The following is a 16,126-nucleotide window of genomic DNA, read 5'->3' as shown; positions in this document are numbered from 1 at the left end:
TAAGTGACATAGACTTCAGTTACATTTTTCATAGCACCACAATTAGTACGCATAGCTGATTCGAAATCCTTCATGTATCTGGGGAATCTGGACTTTGGGCTTTTTTTACTGTCGCAAAATGGCACATATCTTTCTTCTAAGCCTCCAGGTTTAATATCTGGTTTAATTGAATATCTTATGCAACACACTAACAGGATAAATGCAGCAGGTTCAAACTGGAGATGAAAGAACTGAGTGTTTCATGTCTTTGACTTACCTGTAGTTTTAAGCACTTTTTTGTTTAGATTTGTACTGGCACTATTAAGTTTGTCTGGTTAGATCTTGAACTTGTTAGATATTATTTCACTTCCTTCTGAAAATTCAAATTTTCACTTAAAGTGTGGTCAGTAAATTCCAAAATTACCGTGGAGCATCACAATTAAATTCAGTGCTAATTGGTCTAACAAATGGTATAACCTGTAAGAAGCATTTTCAGCAATAGAGAGGCAGCAACACTTAGCCTCATTCTTGTTGCTGGTTATTACAAATAGGTTTAAACTGCCCTGCTACAAGGAAAGTAGAAATGATGAGTTTGAATAATTGGTTAATTTTTTGTAACCTGAGCAGCTGGTTTTCACCTGAGATTGAAGTCAATTGGAGGCAATTTGGCAGTACTGTGAGAGGCATTTTTATTTTAAATGGTTAATGCACAACAAAGGTAAATATGTTAAACTGTTTAAAAGGAGTGGCTTAACACTGGTGTTAAAATGACACATTAGCCTAGGTACTCAGTGCATCATAAGAAATGTTGCTTTTTTTTAAACCAATTTTCACCAATTTCAGAACTCGAGAAACTTCCAGTGAATTTCAGTTGTGACATTCATCTGAAAACTACAAACCTGCCAACCCATGCAATGTGATTCTCATGCAATTTGTTAGTGCATTCCTTTTCAGCTGCACGTTGATAGTGTCTGCTTTTTATCGTTATCCTTCACTAACCATTTAAAATGAATGAGGGAAGATATTTTTCATTTTTCTTTTTTGAATTGATTTTCTATGAACTTCACATGGAAAATAATTTCTCTCCTCCTCTTCTCCCCCCACCCCCTGCTTAATGATTTCTTTCTAGACTTGAGATTCCCTGGGAAATCTAAGCAAAACTAAACCAAATCAGAATTAGAGTGTCAAATCTTTTGAGCAGGTCTTCTGGTGAAAACTTGCTTTTTAAACTGGTAGTGTTTCCCATTTTTCAAATCATCTTCATGTCTACTGACCTTAGTCAAAGAATTACCCTGCATGTGGCATCCTCTCCTCAGACAAGTTCTTGTGAAATGAACTCGTTCAAATGTTTTCCCTCTGCACTGTTTCAATCTTTAAGAACCAGAAGAACGTGATGTAGTTTAAAACAAGCCAGAATTAATTTATATAGAATGAGGTGTGTGTATATTTATAAGCTTTAAGGTTTGCATGATTTGTATTTTGTGTAATGTGCACTTAACCACCTTTGAAATACTCGGAGTAAAACATACTTGGAAAATGATCCTTTTAGGATCAATAGGGATTTTTTTTTGCCCTTCTCTTTCTCTCTTCCTCCTCCTCCTTCCTACCAAATCCCAGATGCTTAAAACAGTAAATAGTTACACCATCTGTTTAATCCTCCTATTTTTACACAGCACAGTACAAACTGTTTGGGACGACCAGCCTTATTGGCAGAATAATTTCTTCATAATGGGGGCTTAATTTGGTGGTCATTCCACTGTGTAGGTCTCCCTTGGCCTTATTCTTGTTTTTAAGGGTATTTGTATAAAACTAAAATGACATGAAAAGGAAGTTTAGGGTTTTCAAGAATCACTCCTTGAGATGGTATTTTTTGTTATGGTTAAGATAGATGGATTGATACAGTCTCTGGTACTGGCCTGTTGCTTAACACTTTGTGTCACGTACCAGCTTTTTCAGTTGCCTTCTCTGGTGTGTTGTGAACTCATTTCTTTGCTGATGCAATACTAGCGCTTCACTGTTGGCCCGTGCCTGATTTAGCTGATGCAGACTGTTTTGTGGCAATGTTTGTAGTATTGGCTGTTTTTAAGATAGTTTATTCTCCCCATTGTATAGTTTGAAATTCCTGTTCCTTTTATGCCCACCTTGTTTTATTTCTCTTTCCCTGCCCAAAAAACACTTATCTCTGCAAAAGTCCACTTAGCTTCAGTTGCTAATGGCTGGCGTTGAGCCAAATGACCTGGGGTAGAATTTCTGTGGGATTTCTTCTCATCTCCTGCCTTAAGATCAATGGAAACCCTGTAGAATTGGCATAAAAGACAGTTTACACCATTTCACCGAAGTTAAAGTGGGTAATCAGGGGAATATCTGATGAAATTCTATTCCATAGCTCCTGAGCATGCAGCAAGATCCTTTTAAGTTGTATAAGCTGTTTTCCCATAGTACTTAAGAACTTGCTAAGCAGCAGATTCCAATTACAGATTGTTTTGCTAGAAAAAACAGTTGAACCTAGTTGAAATCTTATTACTTCAGTGTGCATTCATTTCATTCCAGAACATTTTGCTAGGTTTCATTTACTGCATTTACATGAAATTTAAATAAATTTTGCTCTTGAAATTCAATTTGTTTATCATTTGCAGGCATATTGCAAAGCTTCTTGTCCAGCATAATCCAATACTGCTCTTTCAATTAACCTCCCATTGTGTCGCCTCTCCTGGGTCTAATTTTAGGTCAATCCAAATTATTTGAAGTTATTCTGGATTGATATTTGTTATGAATTGTATCGCCTCGTTAATTCAGTTAACTAAACTTTGGGATTGAAAATACAAATGTCACCAGGATTTGTATCCGCATTATAGAAATGACCATTTTAATGCAGAGATAGATTTTTAACCACCAAGTTCAGTTTCACAGGAATTGCAATGGAGCTCCAGTAATTTTTTTACAAATCTGTCAGAGGGAAACGAGTTGCCTTTTAATTGTTCATTAGTATTTGGTTAATGAGATTGCTCTTAACAGCACTAATCAAGGACTGACATGTATCTTAAAGGTTTTACGTATAAACCAATTTTAATTTTGTAATGTCATTGATAACGCAACTCACTTTTCAGTGGATATTGTTGTATTGGAGAATGTTCAGAGAAAATTGATATGTGATTCTGGAACATAGAGATTTAAGTTGTGAAACTCAAGAGTTGCTAAAGTAATCTCCTTCCACTGGAGGAAAATATTGAGAAGGGATTCTAATTTCTAGATTTTAATATGCTGAGAGGCATGGTTGGTGTGGATGAACGGTTGTTTAACAGCAAATAGATCTTGGAACTGAATTGTACGGATGAGGCTTGAGCTTCAAGAATTCCAACCTCCAACACTCAGCAGCTGAGTGTTGGATAAATGGAGTAGATTCTTAATTTCTCAGTTGTTGCTAATATGATGAACTTGGAAAAATAATGCAGCCTGAACATCCAGTTATAAAAGAAGAAAACTTGCATTTAGAGGGTGCTTTTCACCACCTCTGGTCATCCCGAAGCACTAAGTACTTTGAAGGTGTTGCCACTGTTGTAACGTATGAAATGTGGTCACCAATTTACATATCTCAAGGTCCCACAAATAGCAATGAGATAATAAGCCAGTACACTCTCCTTTTAAAGTGACGTTGGTTGAGGGATTTATATTGGCCAGAATGGTACCGTGGGATCTTTTGCATTCACCTGAGACGGCAGATAGGGCCTCGGGTTAACAATTTAATCAGAAAGGCACCTCTGACAGTACAACTTTCCCTCAGTACTGCGCTGGTGTGGCAGTTTATATTTTTGTTTGTATTTCTGGAGCGGGATTTGAACCCATAGCCATCTGACCCTGAGAGCTACCACTAAACAGACTGGATGTTATTACAATAAGTGTATAATTGGAGGTTTTGAATTACTGTCTGCTTAGATATTGTCAAGAAACTGTGCAGAACAATCAGTATATCATCTGTGGAATGCATCAGCTTGGGGTTGAGCAGTGTCTAAAGTTCTTGCTGAGTTGCCTTGCAGCAGGAAAGAGAAGAATAGGTTTTGGAGAAATTTCATCTTCAGTCATTCACCTGCAAGTTTGAGGTGAATCAGGATAGTGCTTATCATGTGGTACATTCCATAGATGTTTGTATTGAAATACTAAATGGATCACACTGTATGCTGCTTTAACCCTGTAAATGTAGAATTGTAAAATGAGAGCAAAATAGTTGTTGAATTTGTACAAGCCAAATCCAGCCCAGTGCTCCTCCAGTTTTAACACAGTTATATTTCTGGGTAAAAGTTAGCAACTATTGGCACTAGAATACATGACTGCCAGCTAATGGCACATTTTGGTATCCTAATGTGCATAGATCATGAAAAAGATGGCAGCTTTATTTTTATTTGGAATTTTTATATTTACTAATAAGCTGCACATAAATTGCTTTGTTACACATCCTGTCCTGTGCTGTAGTGTAAAAGGGGTTGAAAACAATCGGCAAGGCGGCATGCACAGGATTCTGTATAAAGGAGGCAGTTGGAAATGTGTGTAATTTCTTTCCATGGTTTCAGGATTGTATTTGACTCTCAATATTGAGTGCCTTTTTAATTGCACAAGTCCCTGTCCACCTACATACAACATTTATTTAAAGGAATATTCTGTTCTTGCATATCAGGAAAAACTTATTTTGCCATTTATTTGCCACCTTTTATTTCCTCAGGATGTCCTAAAGTGCCAACTAATTAAATACTATTTCAAATATTGTCACTATTGTCAGGTTAGCAAACATGACAGTCACTTTGCACAAAGCCAGGTGCAAACATGACAGTCACTTTGCACAAAGCCAGGTGCCACAAACAGCAGTGAGGTGAGTAAACAGTTGATTTAATTTTGATTGGGGTTGTTTTCAAAGAGAAATATTGGCAGGACATGTAAAAAAAAACTCACCACTATTCTCCAAATGGTGGTGTAGGATCTATTACATTCACCTGAAGAAGTAGTCAAGTCTCTGAAAGATGACACCTCAGGCAATGCAGCATTCTGTTAGTACTACACTTGTCAATTTTGGTTGTATGCAGTGCGACTTGAATCAACCAACTGAGATGACTATGCTACCAATTGAGCCAAGGTGAGACTTAGCATTCTCGCTACCCCTTGAAAGCTGAAAAATGCAAAGGAATCTTGCACTGATAAATTAATGGTGGTTCATTATATATTACAGGTATAATGTAACTGTTGTAGATATTTGCCTACTTGTCACATTAATCCTAATCCCTCTGCCATTTTAAACGAAGTTTTTATATTCTCATTTGTAAGATAAAGCTTCCATTTGTAAAACCTTGTTCTCTTTAATGATGGGCACCTGCAGAGTCTGCAATACAGCCAAAGTCTATAAAAATAAAAGTAGATGGGTTATGTATTTGTTAATTAAAAATCACTTTCCTTTATCTTTAAAATGATTGTTTCCATGACAACTAATGGCAAACATGTCTCTGTAGCTGAATATCAAGCTTGAGCAATTGGTGCATCGAAGATAACCCTACCCCAACCACTTTGTATAGAGGAAGAAGTTTTGAAATTAAAAAAAAAGTAAAAATATCAAGAAAAGGAACAAGATTTAGTGTTAATTTTGTATATTTTTTCTAATCCAGACTGATTTACAGAATCATGCAGTGGTTGCTAGTAAATGGGCAAATTGAGAAAATGCTAAGGGCATTCAGAGCTCATAGGCAGCTGTTGCTGCCTGACATCCTAGAGAATAAGCTTTAATTTCATTTCTGTACCTTGAGGAAAATCATTCTACAGAATTAACGCAGTGAAACACTTTTAGCATCTCATATACTTAATGGACACGGTAATACTAACTCTACCAAGCTTTACTCACAGGGTTTGAATTAGATACAAGTAAAGAAATAAAGACAAAGCATGTAAACACTTGATGCCTTTGTTAACTGTATAAATTGTATTTTAGCTCAAATTGCTTTCTATTGCATTTTATGTATATATGATTTTATAAATATTAAAGTGTACTTTATGTGGAATGTAGTTGCCTGTATTTAATGTCTTCTATTTGTATAATTCTGTACTTTTGAGGTGCTGAATAGTGGGATATAGTTTTTTTGCCAAACACTTGACACATGGAATGCAATATTAGTTTTATCCAGAAACGAGCTTCACCATATGTTTCAGTCCCAACTCACCAAACCTGCACCCTCTGCAACCACATCCTTTATATGTCTCTCTGCAAGTACCGTGTAACCTGGAAAACATTATGTACTCTATTTTGTATTCTAACATATTTTGAGAAAGCGTGTAAACTCTTGTACAACCTGATAATAAAAAAAAAAATTGAAAAATGCATCCACTGCAGTTTAAAAAGTTGGCTCTCGCTTTTGATGCTAAAAGTTGACATTGTGTGATTGTGCTATTTTGAACACAGTAAAAATAAATTGGCGTGGGAATTGTAGCATGTACTGAATGAATCAAACAGATTATGTGGTCAGACATGTTGAATTTCTGCTGCTGTTGTCTCACTCTTACCCTTGTTTTCTGCCCACTCCTCGGGTTACTGACCCCCTCATGCCTCAGACCCTCATGCCTCCTCTCTCTCTCTCTCTCTCTCTCTCTCTTCTCTCCCCCCCGCCCCCCATTAATTCTTCATCTGTTTAGGACTCTCCAGGGCATGCACATTCCTCAATGGAAATGGCTGGTGTTACTTCCAAGACTTGATTGGAATTCTTCTGTGTAGGCTCTCCCCCTTCCCCCACCCTTGTCTAAAAGCATCATGCATTTAGTGCCTTCTAGTGACAGCATAGCTGAGCCTAGTAAATAAGGCCAAACCTAGTTCATTCTCCAAAGACTCATTTGATACAAGAACAGCATTGCACTTTTCTGATATTTTGATCCAGGCCCCCTCTTTATTGTTTAACTCTCATAAGTTGCGAACTAAACTTTTTGTTGTTGTGAAATTGTTTTCTTCTTTTATACTCTTGTGCTCAAGAGCATAAATCAGATATCCATTACAGGATTGCTACAACTTTGAGAAATGCCACAGCAATATAAGAAAAATTGTGTTATCCTAAAAAGTTTTTATCTAAACGAATAGAGAATCTGGTGCTGGTGATGTTGAATTTGAGGTGCAGGATGTTAGGAATATTTTTGAGCTGATGATAATCATCAAAATTCAAGGAACTATTAAAATGGAGCTTGATCAGTTCAGATTGTGCTAGTCAGGGTGAAGTACGTCACTCATGGGGAGTAAGAGGCTTCCCACTTTTTGCACCTAGGGATCAGCACCAAACATATTTGAATCAGTTCGAGTTGGTATCTGCCCTAGCAATATCAATAAATCAAGGGGAATATTGCCTATTGCTCCAGTTATTAAGGGGAAGCTAGATAAGCACATGAGACAGAATATGTTAATGGGGTTAGGTGGGAATTGACTTATGTCAAGCACGAATGCCTGCATAGACCATCTCTGAAGAAGAATCATAGGGACTGGAAACGTTAACTCTGTTTCTCTCTCCACAGGTGTTGCCAGACCTGCTTGAGTTTTTCCAGCATTTTCTGTTTTTATTTCAGATTTCCCGCATCTGCAGTATTTTGCTTTTAGCCTGCATAGACCAGTTGGACTGAATGGCCTATTTCTGTCAGTTTCTGAGATATTTTACACTATTGACTCTTGCCCTCTAGGAACCAGGTGACACTGTTCCAAAGTTTGTGCGTTTAAAGCAACGGTTCTCAGACTTGGGTCTGTGAACCCCTAAAGAACCCGTAGAAACTTTTCAGGGTTGTACAAAATTGTGGAAACACTTAGAGCATGGCTGACTTTACAAAGTGTGGCAGATTTGGTATCAACCAGGCCAACTGTCTCGCCAAGGAGTGAGTGGACACGGAGGAGCACTGGGAGTGGCATGAAGATCACTATATCTGTAAGTAAATATCTGTTTAATCAAAAGTATTATTAAAACATTGTTTGCATGCAATACTTTTATGAGGATTCTCTAGTGTTATAAGTTAGATGAAGGTGTGACATTGATTTGAAAAGAGGTCCTTCAACCAAAAAGAAGTTTAAAAGATGAAAATGTGTGTACAGGAGAGCATTAGGTTAATCCACTAAGCTTATCAGTAGCTTAAAATGGGATAATATAAATAGATATATGAAGTCAAGTAAACGTGGAAGCAACCTGAGAAAACCAAGAACTCTTCAATGTAAGTCATAAGGGAACTGAGAATGTAGAGGTGAGAGCAAAAATTATTTGGGGATCAAAGCATTTGACCCAGGTGTAGGGCCCTCAAGTTTTTCACAAAAGCAGCCTTGTCATTTCTAAGATAAAAGCAAAATACTGCGGATGCTGGAAATCTGCAACAAAAACACAAAATGCTGGAAAAGCTCAGCAGGTCTAACAGCATTTGTGGAGAGAAGAAAAAAGCAGAGTTAATGTTTTGAGTCCATATGACTTCAGAGCTGACTCTTCCAGACTCTGAAGAAAAGTCATAAGAATTCGAAATGTTAACTCTGTTCTTTTCTCCACAGATGCTATTAGATCTGCTGAGTTTTTCCAGCATTTTCTGTTTTTGTCATTTCTAAAGTTTTTAGAACCCAATTTAGTGGCTAGGCAGGCTGAAATTGTGTTATGACCAGATCATTGTGATATGAAAAGGTATTGGTGTTTAACATTGTTACTGGGGAAGTGGAGTAAGAACCATTGTGTTTTTAACTTGAGTTGTAAGGCCAAGACTTTAGGTGCTACAAATGGCTCATGCTTTGAAAGCATTAGTTGTTCCTGCCCAATGATTGAAGTTGTCCATCTTATTTGCCATTAATTCTTCATGGATCATTAAATCAACCCATTTAAAACTTATATTGTACAGGTGACCTTCAGTTCAATTTCAGTATAATGACCTAGGGAGATTGGAATAGCCAAATTATAAAGCATAGGTTAAATTTTATAACATTTGAAGAAATAAGGCAGCTTTTTTTTTCCAGTAAACATCAAATTTTAAGCATCACTTCTGTTTCAGAAATTACGGTACTTAACCCAACATGGGTCACTTCCATGGCAAGTCACAAGTCACATCATATGATTTCACTAATGACTTTGCATCTCCCACAGTAGACCCTTAGGGCTGACTAACAGGCCTTGCACTGAACTCTGACATTCAATAATGAGTCACAAATGTAAATCCAAAGCCCCAGGGACACAACTCAGATACTGAAAAATAAGTGGGATTGAGGAAAGAAAAATCTTAATAGTTTAGTAGGTCAAATAAAGCATGTTTGAGAATTCAACCATTGTTTTTTTTCTCCCTCTTGTAAAGCCAGTCTTGAACAGTCAGTTGAAAATATTATACAAGTCCAACTTTGATGCTTATATAGAGTTCAGGGATGTAGCTGTCTCAGATATGAAAAATCTTTTAGCCTGAACAACTTGGGGCACTTGAAAGCAACCAGTGGACCATAGCATAAACTTGCTTTGAAAGTGCCTTATGGGCCATATCTAGGTCACCTCTACTTGGTACTAATTTTCTATTTGAACAAGTTTTTTTTTTAAAAATGGTCAAGCTGGCAGTTGTTGGTTGTTTCTGTCCAGTGATATTGGCATCCTGGGTCTTGGTACTTGAAATAGATGACATGAGATTGATAAGACTTAGCCCACTAAGCCTTCAATATGAGCATTGAATGAGTTGCTATAACCGCATTCCTCGTGAGTGAATCTCTCTGTATTCTCATCATTATTTAATGTGAGATAGGAAAGCTGCTGCAGTTCTGAACGGCTGAATGTAATGGTGACATTTTACTCTAAATCTGCCCCCTTACCTTTCACTGTGCTGGAAAAAGACTGGGCCTAGATCATGACTTCAATATTTTATGTGCTGTGCTGCCTGAGCTTCAGTGCGACTTCTTTCATTAGAGACTGACATCCTGTTGAAAACAATTATGAACTTGTATGCTCCACTGCCAATCCAAGAAGTGATGCCAGTTCAACCTCATTCAAGTTGCTCACTCATCATCGTTCCTTAATGACCATGTGGGCAAAGATAAAACTTAGCCATAGTAACCAAATATTTTTGGTTAAAATTTTAAACATTTGCCCTTCCGCCATGCTCCATCTATACTAAAAGCAAAATACTGCAGATGCTGGAAACTTGAAATAAAAACAGAAAATGCTGGAAAAATTTAGGTCTAGCAGCATCTGTAGAGAGAAAAACAGAGTTAACGTTTTGAGTTCGCATGACTTCTTCAGAGCTAAAGAGAAGTAAAAATGTGATGAAATTTATACTGTTTAAGGGAGGTGGAGCGGGTGAAGCTGGATAGAAGGCCAGCAATAGGTGGGGGCAAAGAGATTGGAAAAGATGTCATGAACAAAAGGACAAAGGGGGTGTTAATGATAGTGGTAAGGGCTAAAGACGGTGCTGATAGTGGCATTAAGGTAAAAAAGCAGAATGTGATAATAGCAGGACAAGGGTAAGCACTCTGAAAAGAACATGAACAAGTGACAAGTTGCTGAACTTCAGACCATGAACTCTCCTCTATCCTCACCCCTTTTTTACCCCCTTTTTTCAATATGCATTTTTATTTTTTATCCACTTATTTTTATTTTTTTTATTTTCAGTTTTATTCATTGTTTTATCCCCTTTTATCCTATTTTCAATCGTTTTTCCCCACCACCGTCCCCCCACAAGGGCCATCTGTCACTTGTTCATGTTCTTCTTTTCAGAGTGCTCACTAAATCATCAGGACACTTCGCAAGAATAGCTGTCTCTTGAAACAGTGGAGCCATAGCACAACTGGGTCCTCACGATTTCTTGGTGGATTTTACCAATCTGTAGCTAGAGAAACCTGCTTTTCCCCCAACTCCCATCCATACCCCAATGAATTCCAGCCCCTTCTAGTCCAAATGACATGGCATGGAATTTGTGCAGTGAGGGATCTTTCTTTGCTTAAAGCGAATCTGCCCATTTCCTTATAGTGCTCCAAGAGATAGGTCTGTCAAGAATTGTTAGTTATGCTTGACTTGTTATTGCACCACATGGTGCATTCCCAATTGCTTCATGGCCACATACCTTAGAGGGAACGTTGCTCCTGACTCCTCAAAGCCTTTCCTACTAGGCATAAGTCAGAAGTGTGAGCAGGTTATTGGTGAGTAAATACCACTTGACATTACTTTTGGTGAACCCCTTCCATTACTTTATTGATTGAGTAGACTGCTGGGGTAATAATTCACCCAATTGAATTTGCCTTGCTTTTTGTGGACAGGGCATAACTGGGCAATTTTTCACTTTGTCAGGTGGATGCTAGTGTTGCAGTTGCACTGGAATAGCTTGGCTAGATCACAGCTAGTTCTGGAGTGTAAACCTTCAGCAGTATAGTCGGGTGTTGTCAAGACTTGTAGCTTTTGCTGTATCTAGTGCCTTCCTCCATTTCTTGATATCATGTGGAGTGAATCTAACTGGTTGAGGGCTTGCTTCACTGATGGTGGAACTTTGAGGATGCTGAGTTGAATCATTCACTCAACACTTCTGGCTGAAGATGGTTACAAACACTTCAGCCTTGCTTTTTGTACTCGTACTGGGCTCCACCATTATTGAGGATGAGGATGTCTATGGAGCCTACTCTTCCTGTTGTTTAAATGCCCATCCATATTCAGGACTGGATGTGGCAGGATTGCAGAGCTTTGATCTGATCCATTGGATGCCCTTATCTCTGTCTATAGAACACTGCTTCAGCTGTTTAGCATGTATGTAGTCCTACGTTATAGCTTCACCAGATTGGCACCTCAGCCTTATGCTGCTCCTGGCATGCTCTTCTACACCCCTCATTAATCAAGCATTGGCCCCTTGCCTTGATGGTAATGGTCAAGTGAGTGATAAACCGGGCCATGAGATTAGAGATTGTGATGAAATGTAATTCTGCTTTTAATGGTCCACAAAGCCTTGTGGATGCCCAGTTTTGAACAACTAGATCTGTTCAGAAGATATCCCATTTAGCATCGACAACACTAGGAGGCTAGGCTTAGTGTGAAGACAGAATTTCGTCTGCACAAGGGCTGGGGTGGTCACTCCCATCAATACTGTTGTAGACACATGCACCTGCAATAGGTGGATTGGTGAGGACAAGACCAAGTAGGTTTTGCCCTTGTGTTGGTGCTCTCAGCAACTGCCACAGGTCCAGTCTGGTAGCTATGTCCTTCAAGACTTGGCCAACTCGGTCAATAGTTATGCCACTGAGCCAGTCTTGGATATGGAAGTTTTCCCACTCAGAGTACATTCCGTGTACTTGCTAGCCTTAGATTTTCTTCTGAGTGATATTCAAAATTGAGCAGCATTGATTCGTCAGCTGAGGGAGGGGCATAGGTTGTAATTGGGATGAGGTTTGACCTAAAACAAAAACAAAAATTGCTGGAAAAACTCAGTGGGTCTGACAGCATCTGTGGAGAGGAAGACAGAGTTAACATTTCGAGTCCGTATGACTCTTCATCAAAATTGTTCTGATGAAGAGTCATACGGACTCGAAACGTTAACTCTGTCTTCCTCTCCACAGATGCTGTCAGACCCACTGAGTTTTTCCAGCAATTTTTGTTTCAGATTCCCAGCACCCGCAGTATTTTGCTTTGCTCTGAGGTTTGACCTGTTGTCTTGAAACTCTATGGGGTCCAGTGTCAATATTAAGGGCTCCCCAGCCACTCCCTCTCAATTCTACACTGCTACATGTATACCCATCTGTGGTGGGTTTGCCCTGCCGGGGACAGGACATACCCAGGGACGGTGATAGAGGAACCTGGGATGTTGACTGGAAGGTATGATTCCGTGAACGTGACTATATCAAGCTATTGCTTGACTAGTTTCTGGGGCAGTTATCCTAATCCTGGCGCAAGCACCCACGTTAGTGAGAAGGACTTTGTAGAGCTGTCTCCGTCTTTGTCATGTCTGAATCCAATGCCTAAGTTGATGCCAGAGGGTCTATACAGTGGTTTTATTCTTGTACTTTGTTTTAGCAGACTGGCTTACCAGGTCATTACAGAGATTGTTATGAGTCACCACATTAGTGGGACTGGAGACAGATATTGGCCAGGCTGGCAACTGACAGCAGATTTCCTTCTCTGAAGGACATTAATGAAGCAGATGGGTTTTTACAATAATCTAGTAGCTGTATGGTCACCATGACTGACACACACTTTTTACTTGATTTTATTTGATAATTGAATTTAAATTCTTCAGCTGCTGTACTAACCCAGCAGCATAATCACTATACTACTGTCCCCCTATTGGCCCATTTACTAAATTGAGGGGCAACTGTGCCAATTCTTTGAAAGAGCTATCCAATGGTCCGCTCCCCTGCCCTTCCACTGCAAATGCTTCCTTTTCAGTTGCCTTTCTGACATTGTTGAATCTGTTTACATCACCATCAGTTTTGGTCAGTGTATTCCAAATCATTGTTACTCGCTGCATCAAAAAACCAAGTTTATTCAGTGAATAACTTGAGTTATACAGACCTGGAAGGTCCCAGATTCAATCTCTGGTCTGTGCCAAGGCAGCAAAAGGGGCCTCCCCTCTGTGTCCTTGAGTGTCAAAAAGCAAAGCCAGAAGCCCTGCTCCTGAATGTTATCTAATTATTCCTGCCAGAAATGCATGTATGTAAATGCCTTAAGATTCTGGCCCAAGTAGGATGCCCTTCGTAGTCAAATCATGTGTGCCAGGCATGGCCAGTATGCCATGCTCTGAGCCTGTCAGAGATTTGAGCACATAATAATATATTATGAAGGAAGACTGCAATGTTGGATGTGCTGTCTTTTTGATGAGATTTGTTTTCATTCTTTCATGGGATGTGGGCATTTGTTGCCAATCCCTAATTGCCCTTGAACCTAATGGTTTCAAAGGCCAACTGCAGTAGAGTCAGATGTTGGCCAGACCAAGTAAGGATGGCAGATTTCCAACATCGATCGTTTCATCCATATTTTTATTAATGGAATTTATATTCCACCCACATCCCCAGAGTATCAGCCTGGGCCTCTGGATTACTAGTCCAGTGACATTACCAATATGCCACTGTCTGCCCCTGATAAGCTATGACTTTTTCTGTACTGCTAGATGGACATAAAAGATCCCTTGACACTATTTTGAAGAAGGGCAGAGACATTCTTCCCTGTGCCTTGGCCAACATTTATCATTCAAACAACATCTCTAAAACAGATTATCTAGTCACATTGCTGTTTTAGGGACCTTTCTGTGCACAAATTTGACTGCTGTGTTTCCTACATTACAACAATGGCTGAAAACCATCTTGGGATGTCCTGAGATCATGGCCCAAAAGAGGCCAGATATGAATGCAAGTTCCTTGCTTTTCAACTTACTGACCCGCAATGCAAGATGCCACAAAATAACTGGCAGTGAAAACAAGCTTGATTAGTACATTTAATTAAGGTCTCGTTATCCTGACTAACATGCATTGGGTTAAAAATGTAAAATTAAAGGAAATGATTAAGACTCTCCTTCCCCAACATCTGAAAATTAAAACCAAATTAATATAAGCTCCATGTAATTAGAAATACGACAGTGATGTATTAACAGTTCACTGTATTCTACGTTGTGCCCAGGATATTTATCTTAGTGGAGCTGCAGTATTAATGTGGCATTAAGAATTGGTGCTTGAAGGAAATTAAAGCTTTAATTCAGTTCTGGATTCTGATCACGATGAAACTTGAATGCTTCATGAATGTAATTGAATTGCAGCATTTAATTCCCACCAGCATCTGTTATTTTGTATAATCAATAGTGATGTTATTCTCAGATTCATAAGTCATTACACTTGTGGTGTTGCAGAGAGCTGTTTAATTACTCCAGCAACTAAAATGAATGTTACATAAAATCCTGTGCACAGTGTATCAGTCTGCAGAAAAGTAATTCTGTGATCATTGAGAGGGTTGATTGGCTTGTATCCAGAACAAAAAGTTGCAGTTGTATAATATCTTTCTTGTCATAATTTGTCCCAAAGTGCTCCACAAATTTTGACTGAGCCACTTAGAGATATTAGGACAGGTGACCAAAAGGTTAGCCAAAGAGATGGGTTTTAAGGAGCATCTTAAAGGAGGAGGAGAGTTTAGTGAGGGAACTCCAGAACTCAAAGGAGGTTTTATTAATTCATTCGCAGGATGTGGGCTTCACTGGCTAGGCCAGCATTTATTGCCCATCTCTAGTTGCCCTTGAGAAGGTGGTGGTGAGCTGCCTTCTTGAACCACTGCAGTCCCTGTGGTGTAGGTACACCCATAGTGCTGTTAGGGAGGGAGTTCTAGGATTTTGACCCAGCAACGGTGAAGGAATGGCGATATATTCCCAAGACAGGATGGTAAGTTACTTGGAGGGGAACTTCCAGGTGGTGATGTTCCCATCTATCTGCTGCCCTTGACCTTCTAAGTGGTAGTGGTCGTGGGTTTTGAAGGTACTGTCGAAGGAGCCTTGGTGAATTCCTACAGTGCATTTTGTAGGTAGTACACACTGCAGGAATTCACCAAGGCTCCTTAGATGGCACCTTCCAAACCCATGACCACGACCACCTCAAAGGAGAAGGGCAGCAGATAGATGGGAACACCACCACCTGGTGGTGTGGCAAGGAGATTTAGGGAGGGAATTCCAGAGCTTGGGGTCATGGCAGCTGAAGACATGGCTCCCCATGGTAGAGCGAAGGAAATCTGGGATGTGCAAGAGACTTGCATTGGACAAGTGCAGAGATTTTGGTATGTTATAGGGCAGAGGAGGTTACAGGGATGGAGAAGGACAAGCGTATGGATGAATCAAATTTTAGGCTCTTTCCAGAAAAAAATTATTCAAGTTAGCAGCATTGGTCAGCTTCCAAAGGCAAGCATGCACTTTCTATGAACCAAAACTTGGTTTTAATCACAAATATTCTAGAACAGCAGCCTCCAGGCAAACACTAAACCCCTTTTTCCATAGAAGATCTCAATGGTATGGTATGGACTGCAAACTGCTTCTTCAGTCTTTTGATTGATGGTAAACACCATTTGACAGACTATTTGACTCAAGCTACAAACTATGAATCAAACATATTTTAAAAAATCAAACTGTGGCAAGAGTGAAAACTCAGTGGATTTAAATAGGTTGTAATACTTAGCTTCATTCACAGGTTCATAACTTC

The 16,126-nt window shown here is 39.2% G+C and overlaps 1 long non-coding RNA gene across 1 annotated transcript; it reads left to right on the top strand.

Annotated features, from left to right (window-relative positions):
* The first annotated feature begins 11 nt into the window (after positions 1 to 11).
* LOC144690784 (uncharacterized) lies at positions 12 to 6,014 on the top strand. The gene is made up of 2 exons (XR_013578962.1): positions 12 to 4,786; positions 4,821 to 6,014. It is a non-coding gene; the product is annotated as an uncharacterized LOC144690784 (long non-coding RNA).
* The last annotated feature ends 10,112 nt before the right edge of the window (positions 6,015 to 16,126 follow it).

This window comes from Cetorhinus maximus, chromosome 15, assembly GCF_964194155.1.
Source record: "Cetorhinus maximus chromosome 15, sCetMax3.hap1.1, whole genome shotgun sequence".
In the NCBI taxonomy this organism is placed as follows: Eukaryota; Metazoa; Chordata; class Chondrichthyes; order Lamniformes; family Cetorhinidae; genus Cetorhinus; species Cetorhinus maximus.
This window is presented reverse-complemented; position numbering and strand designations above follow the sequence as displayed.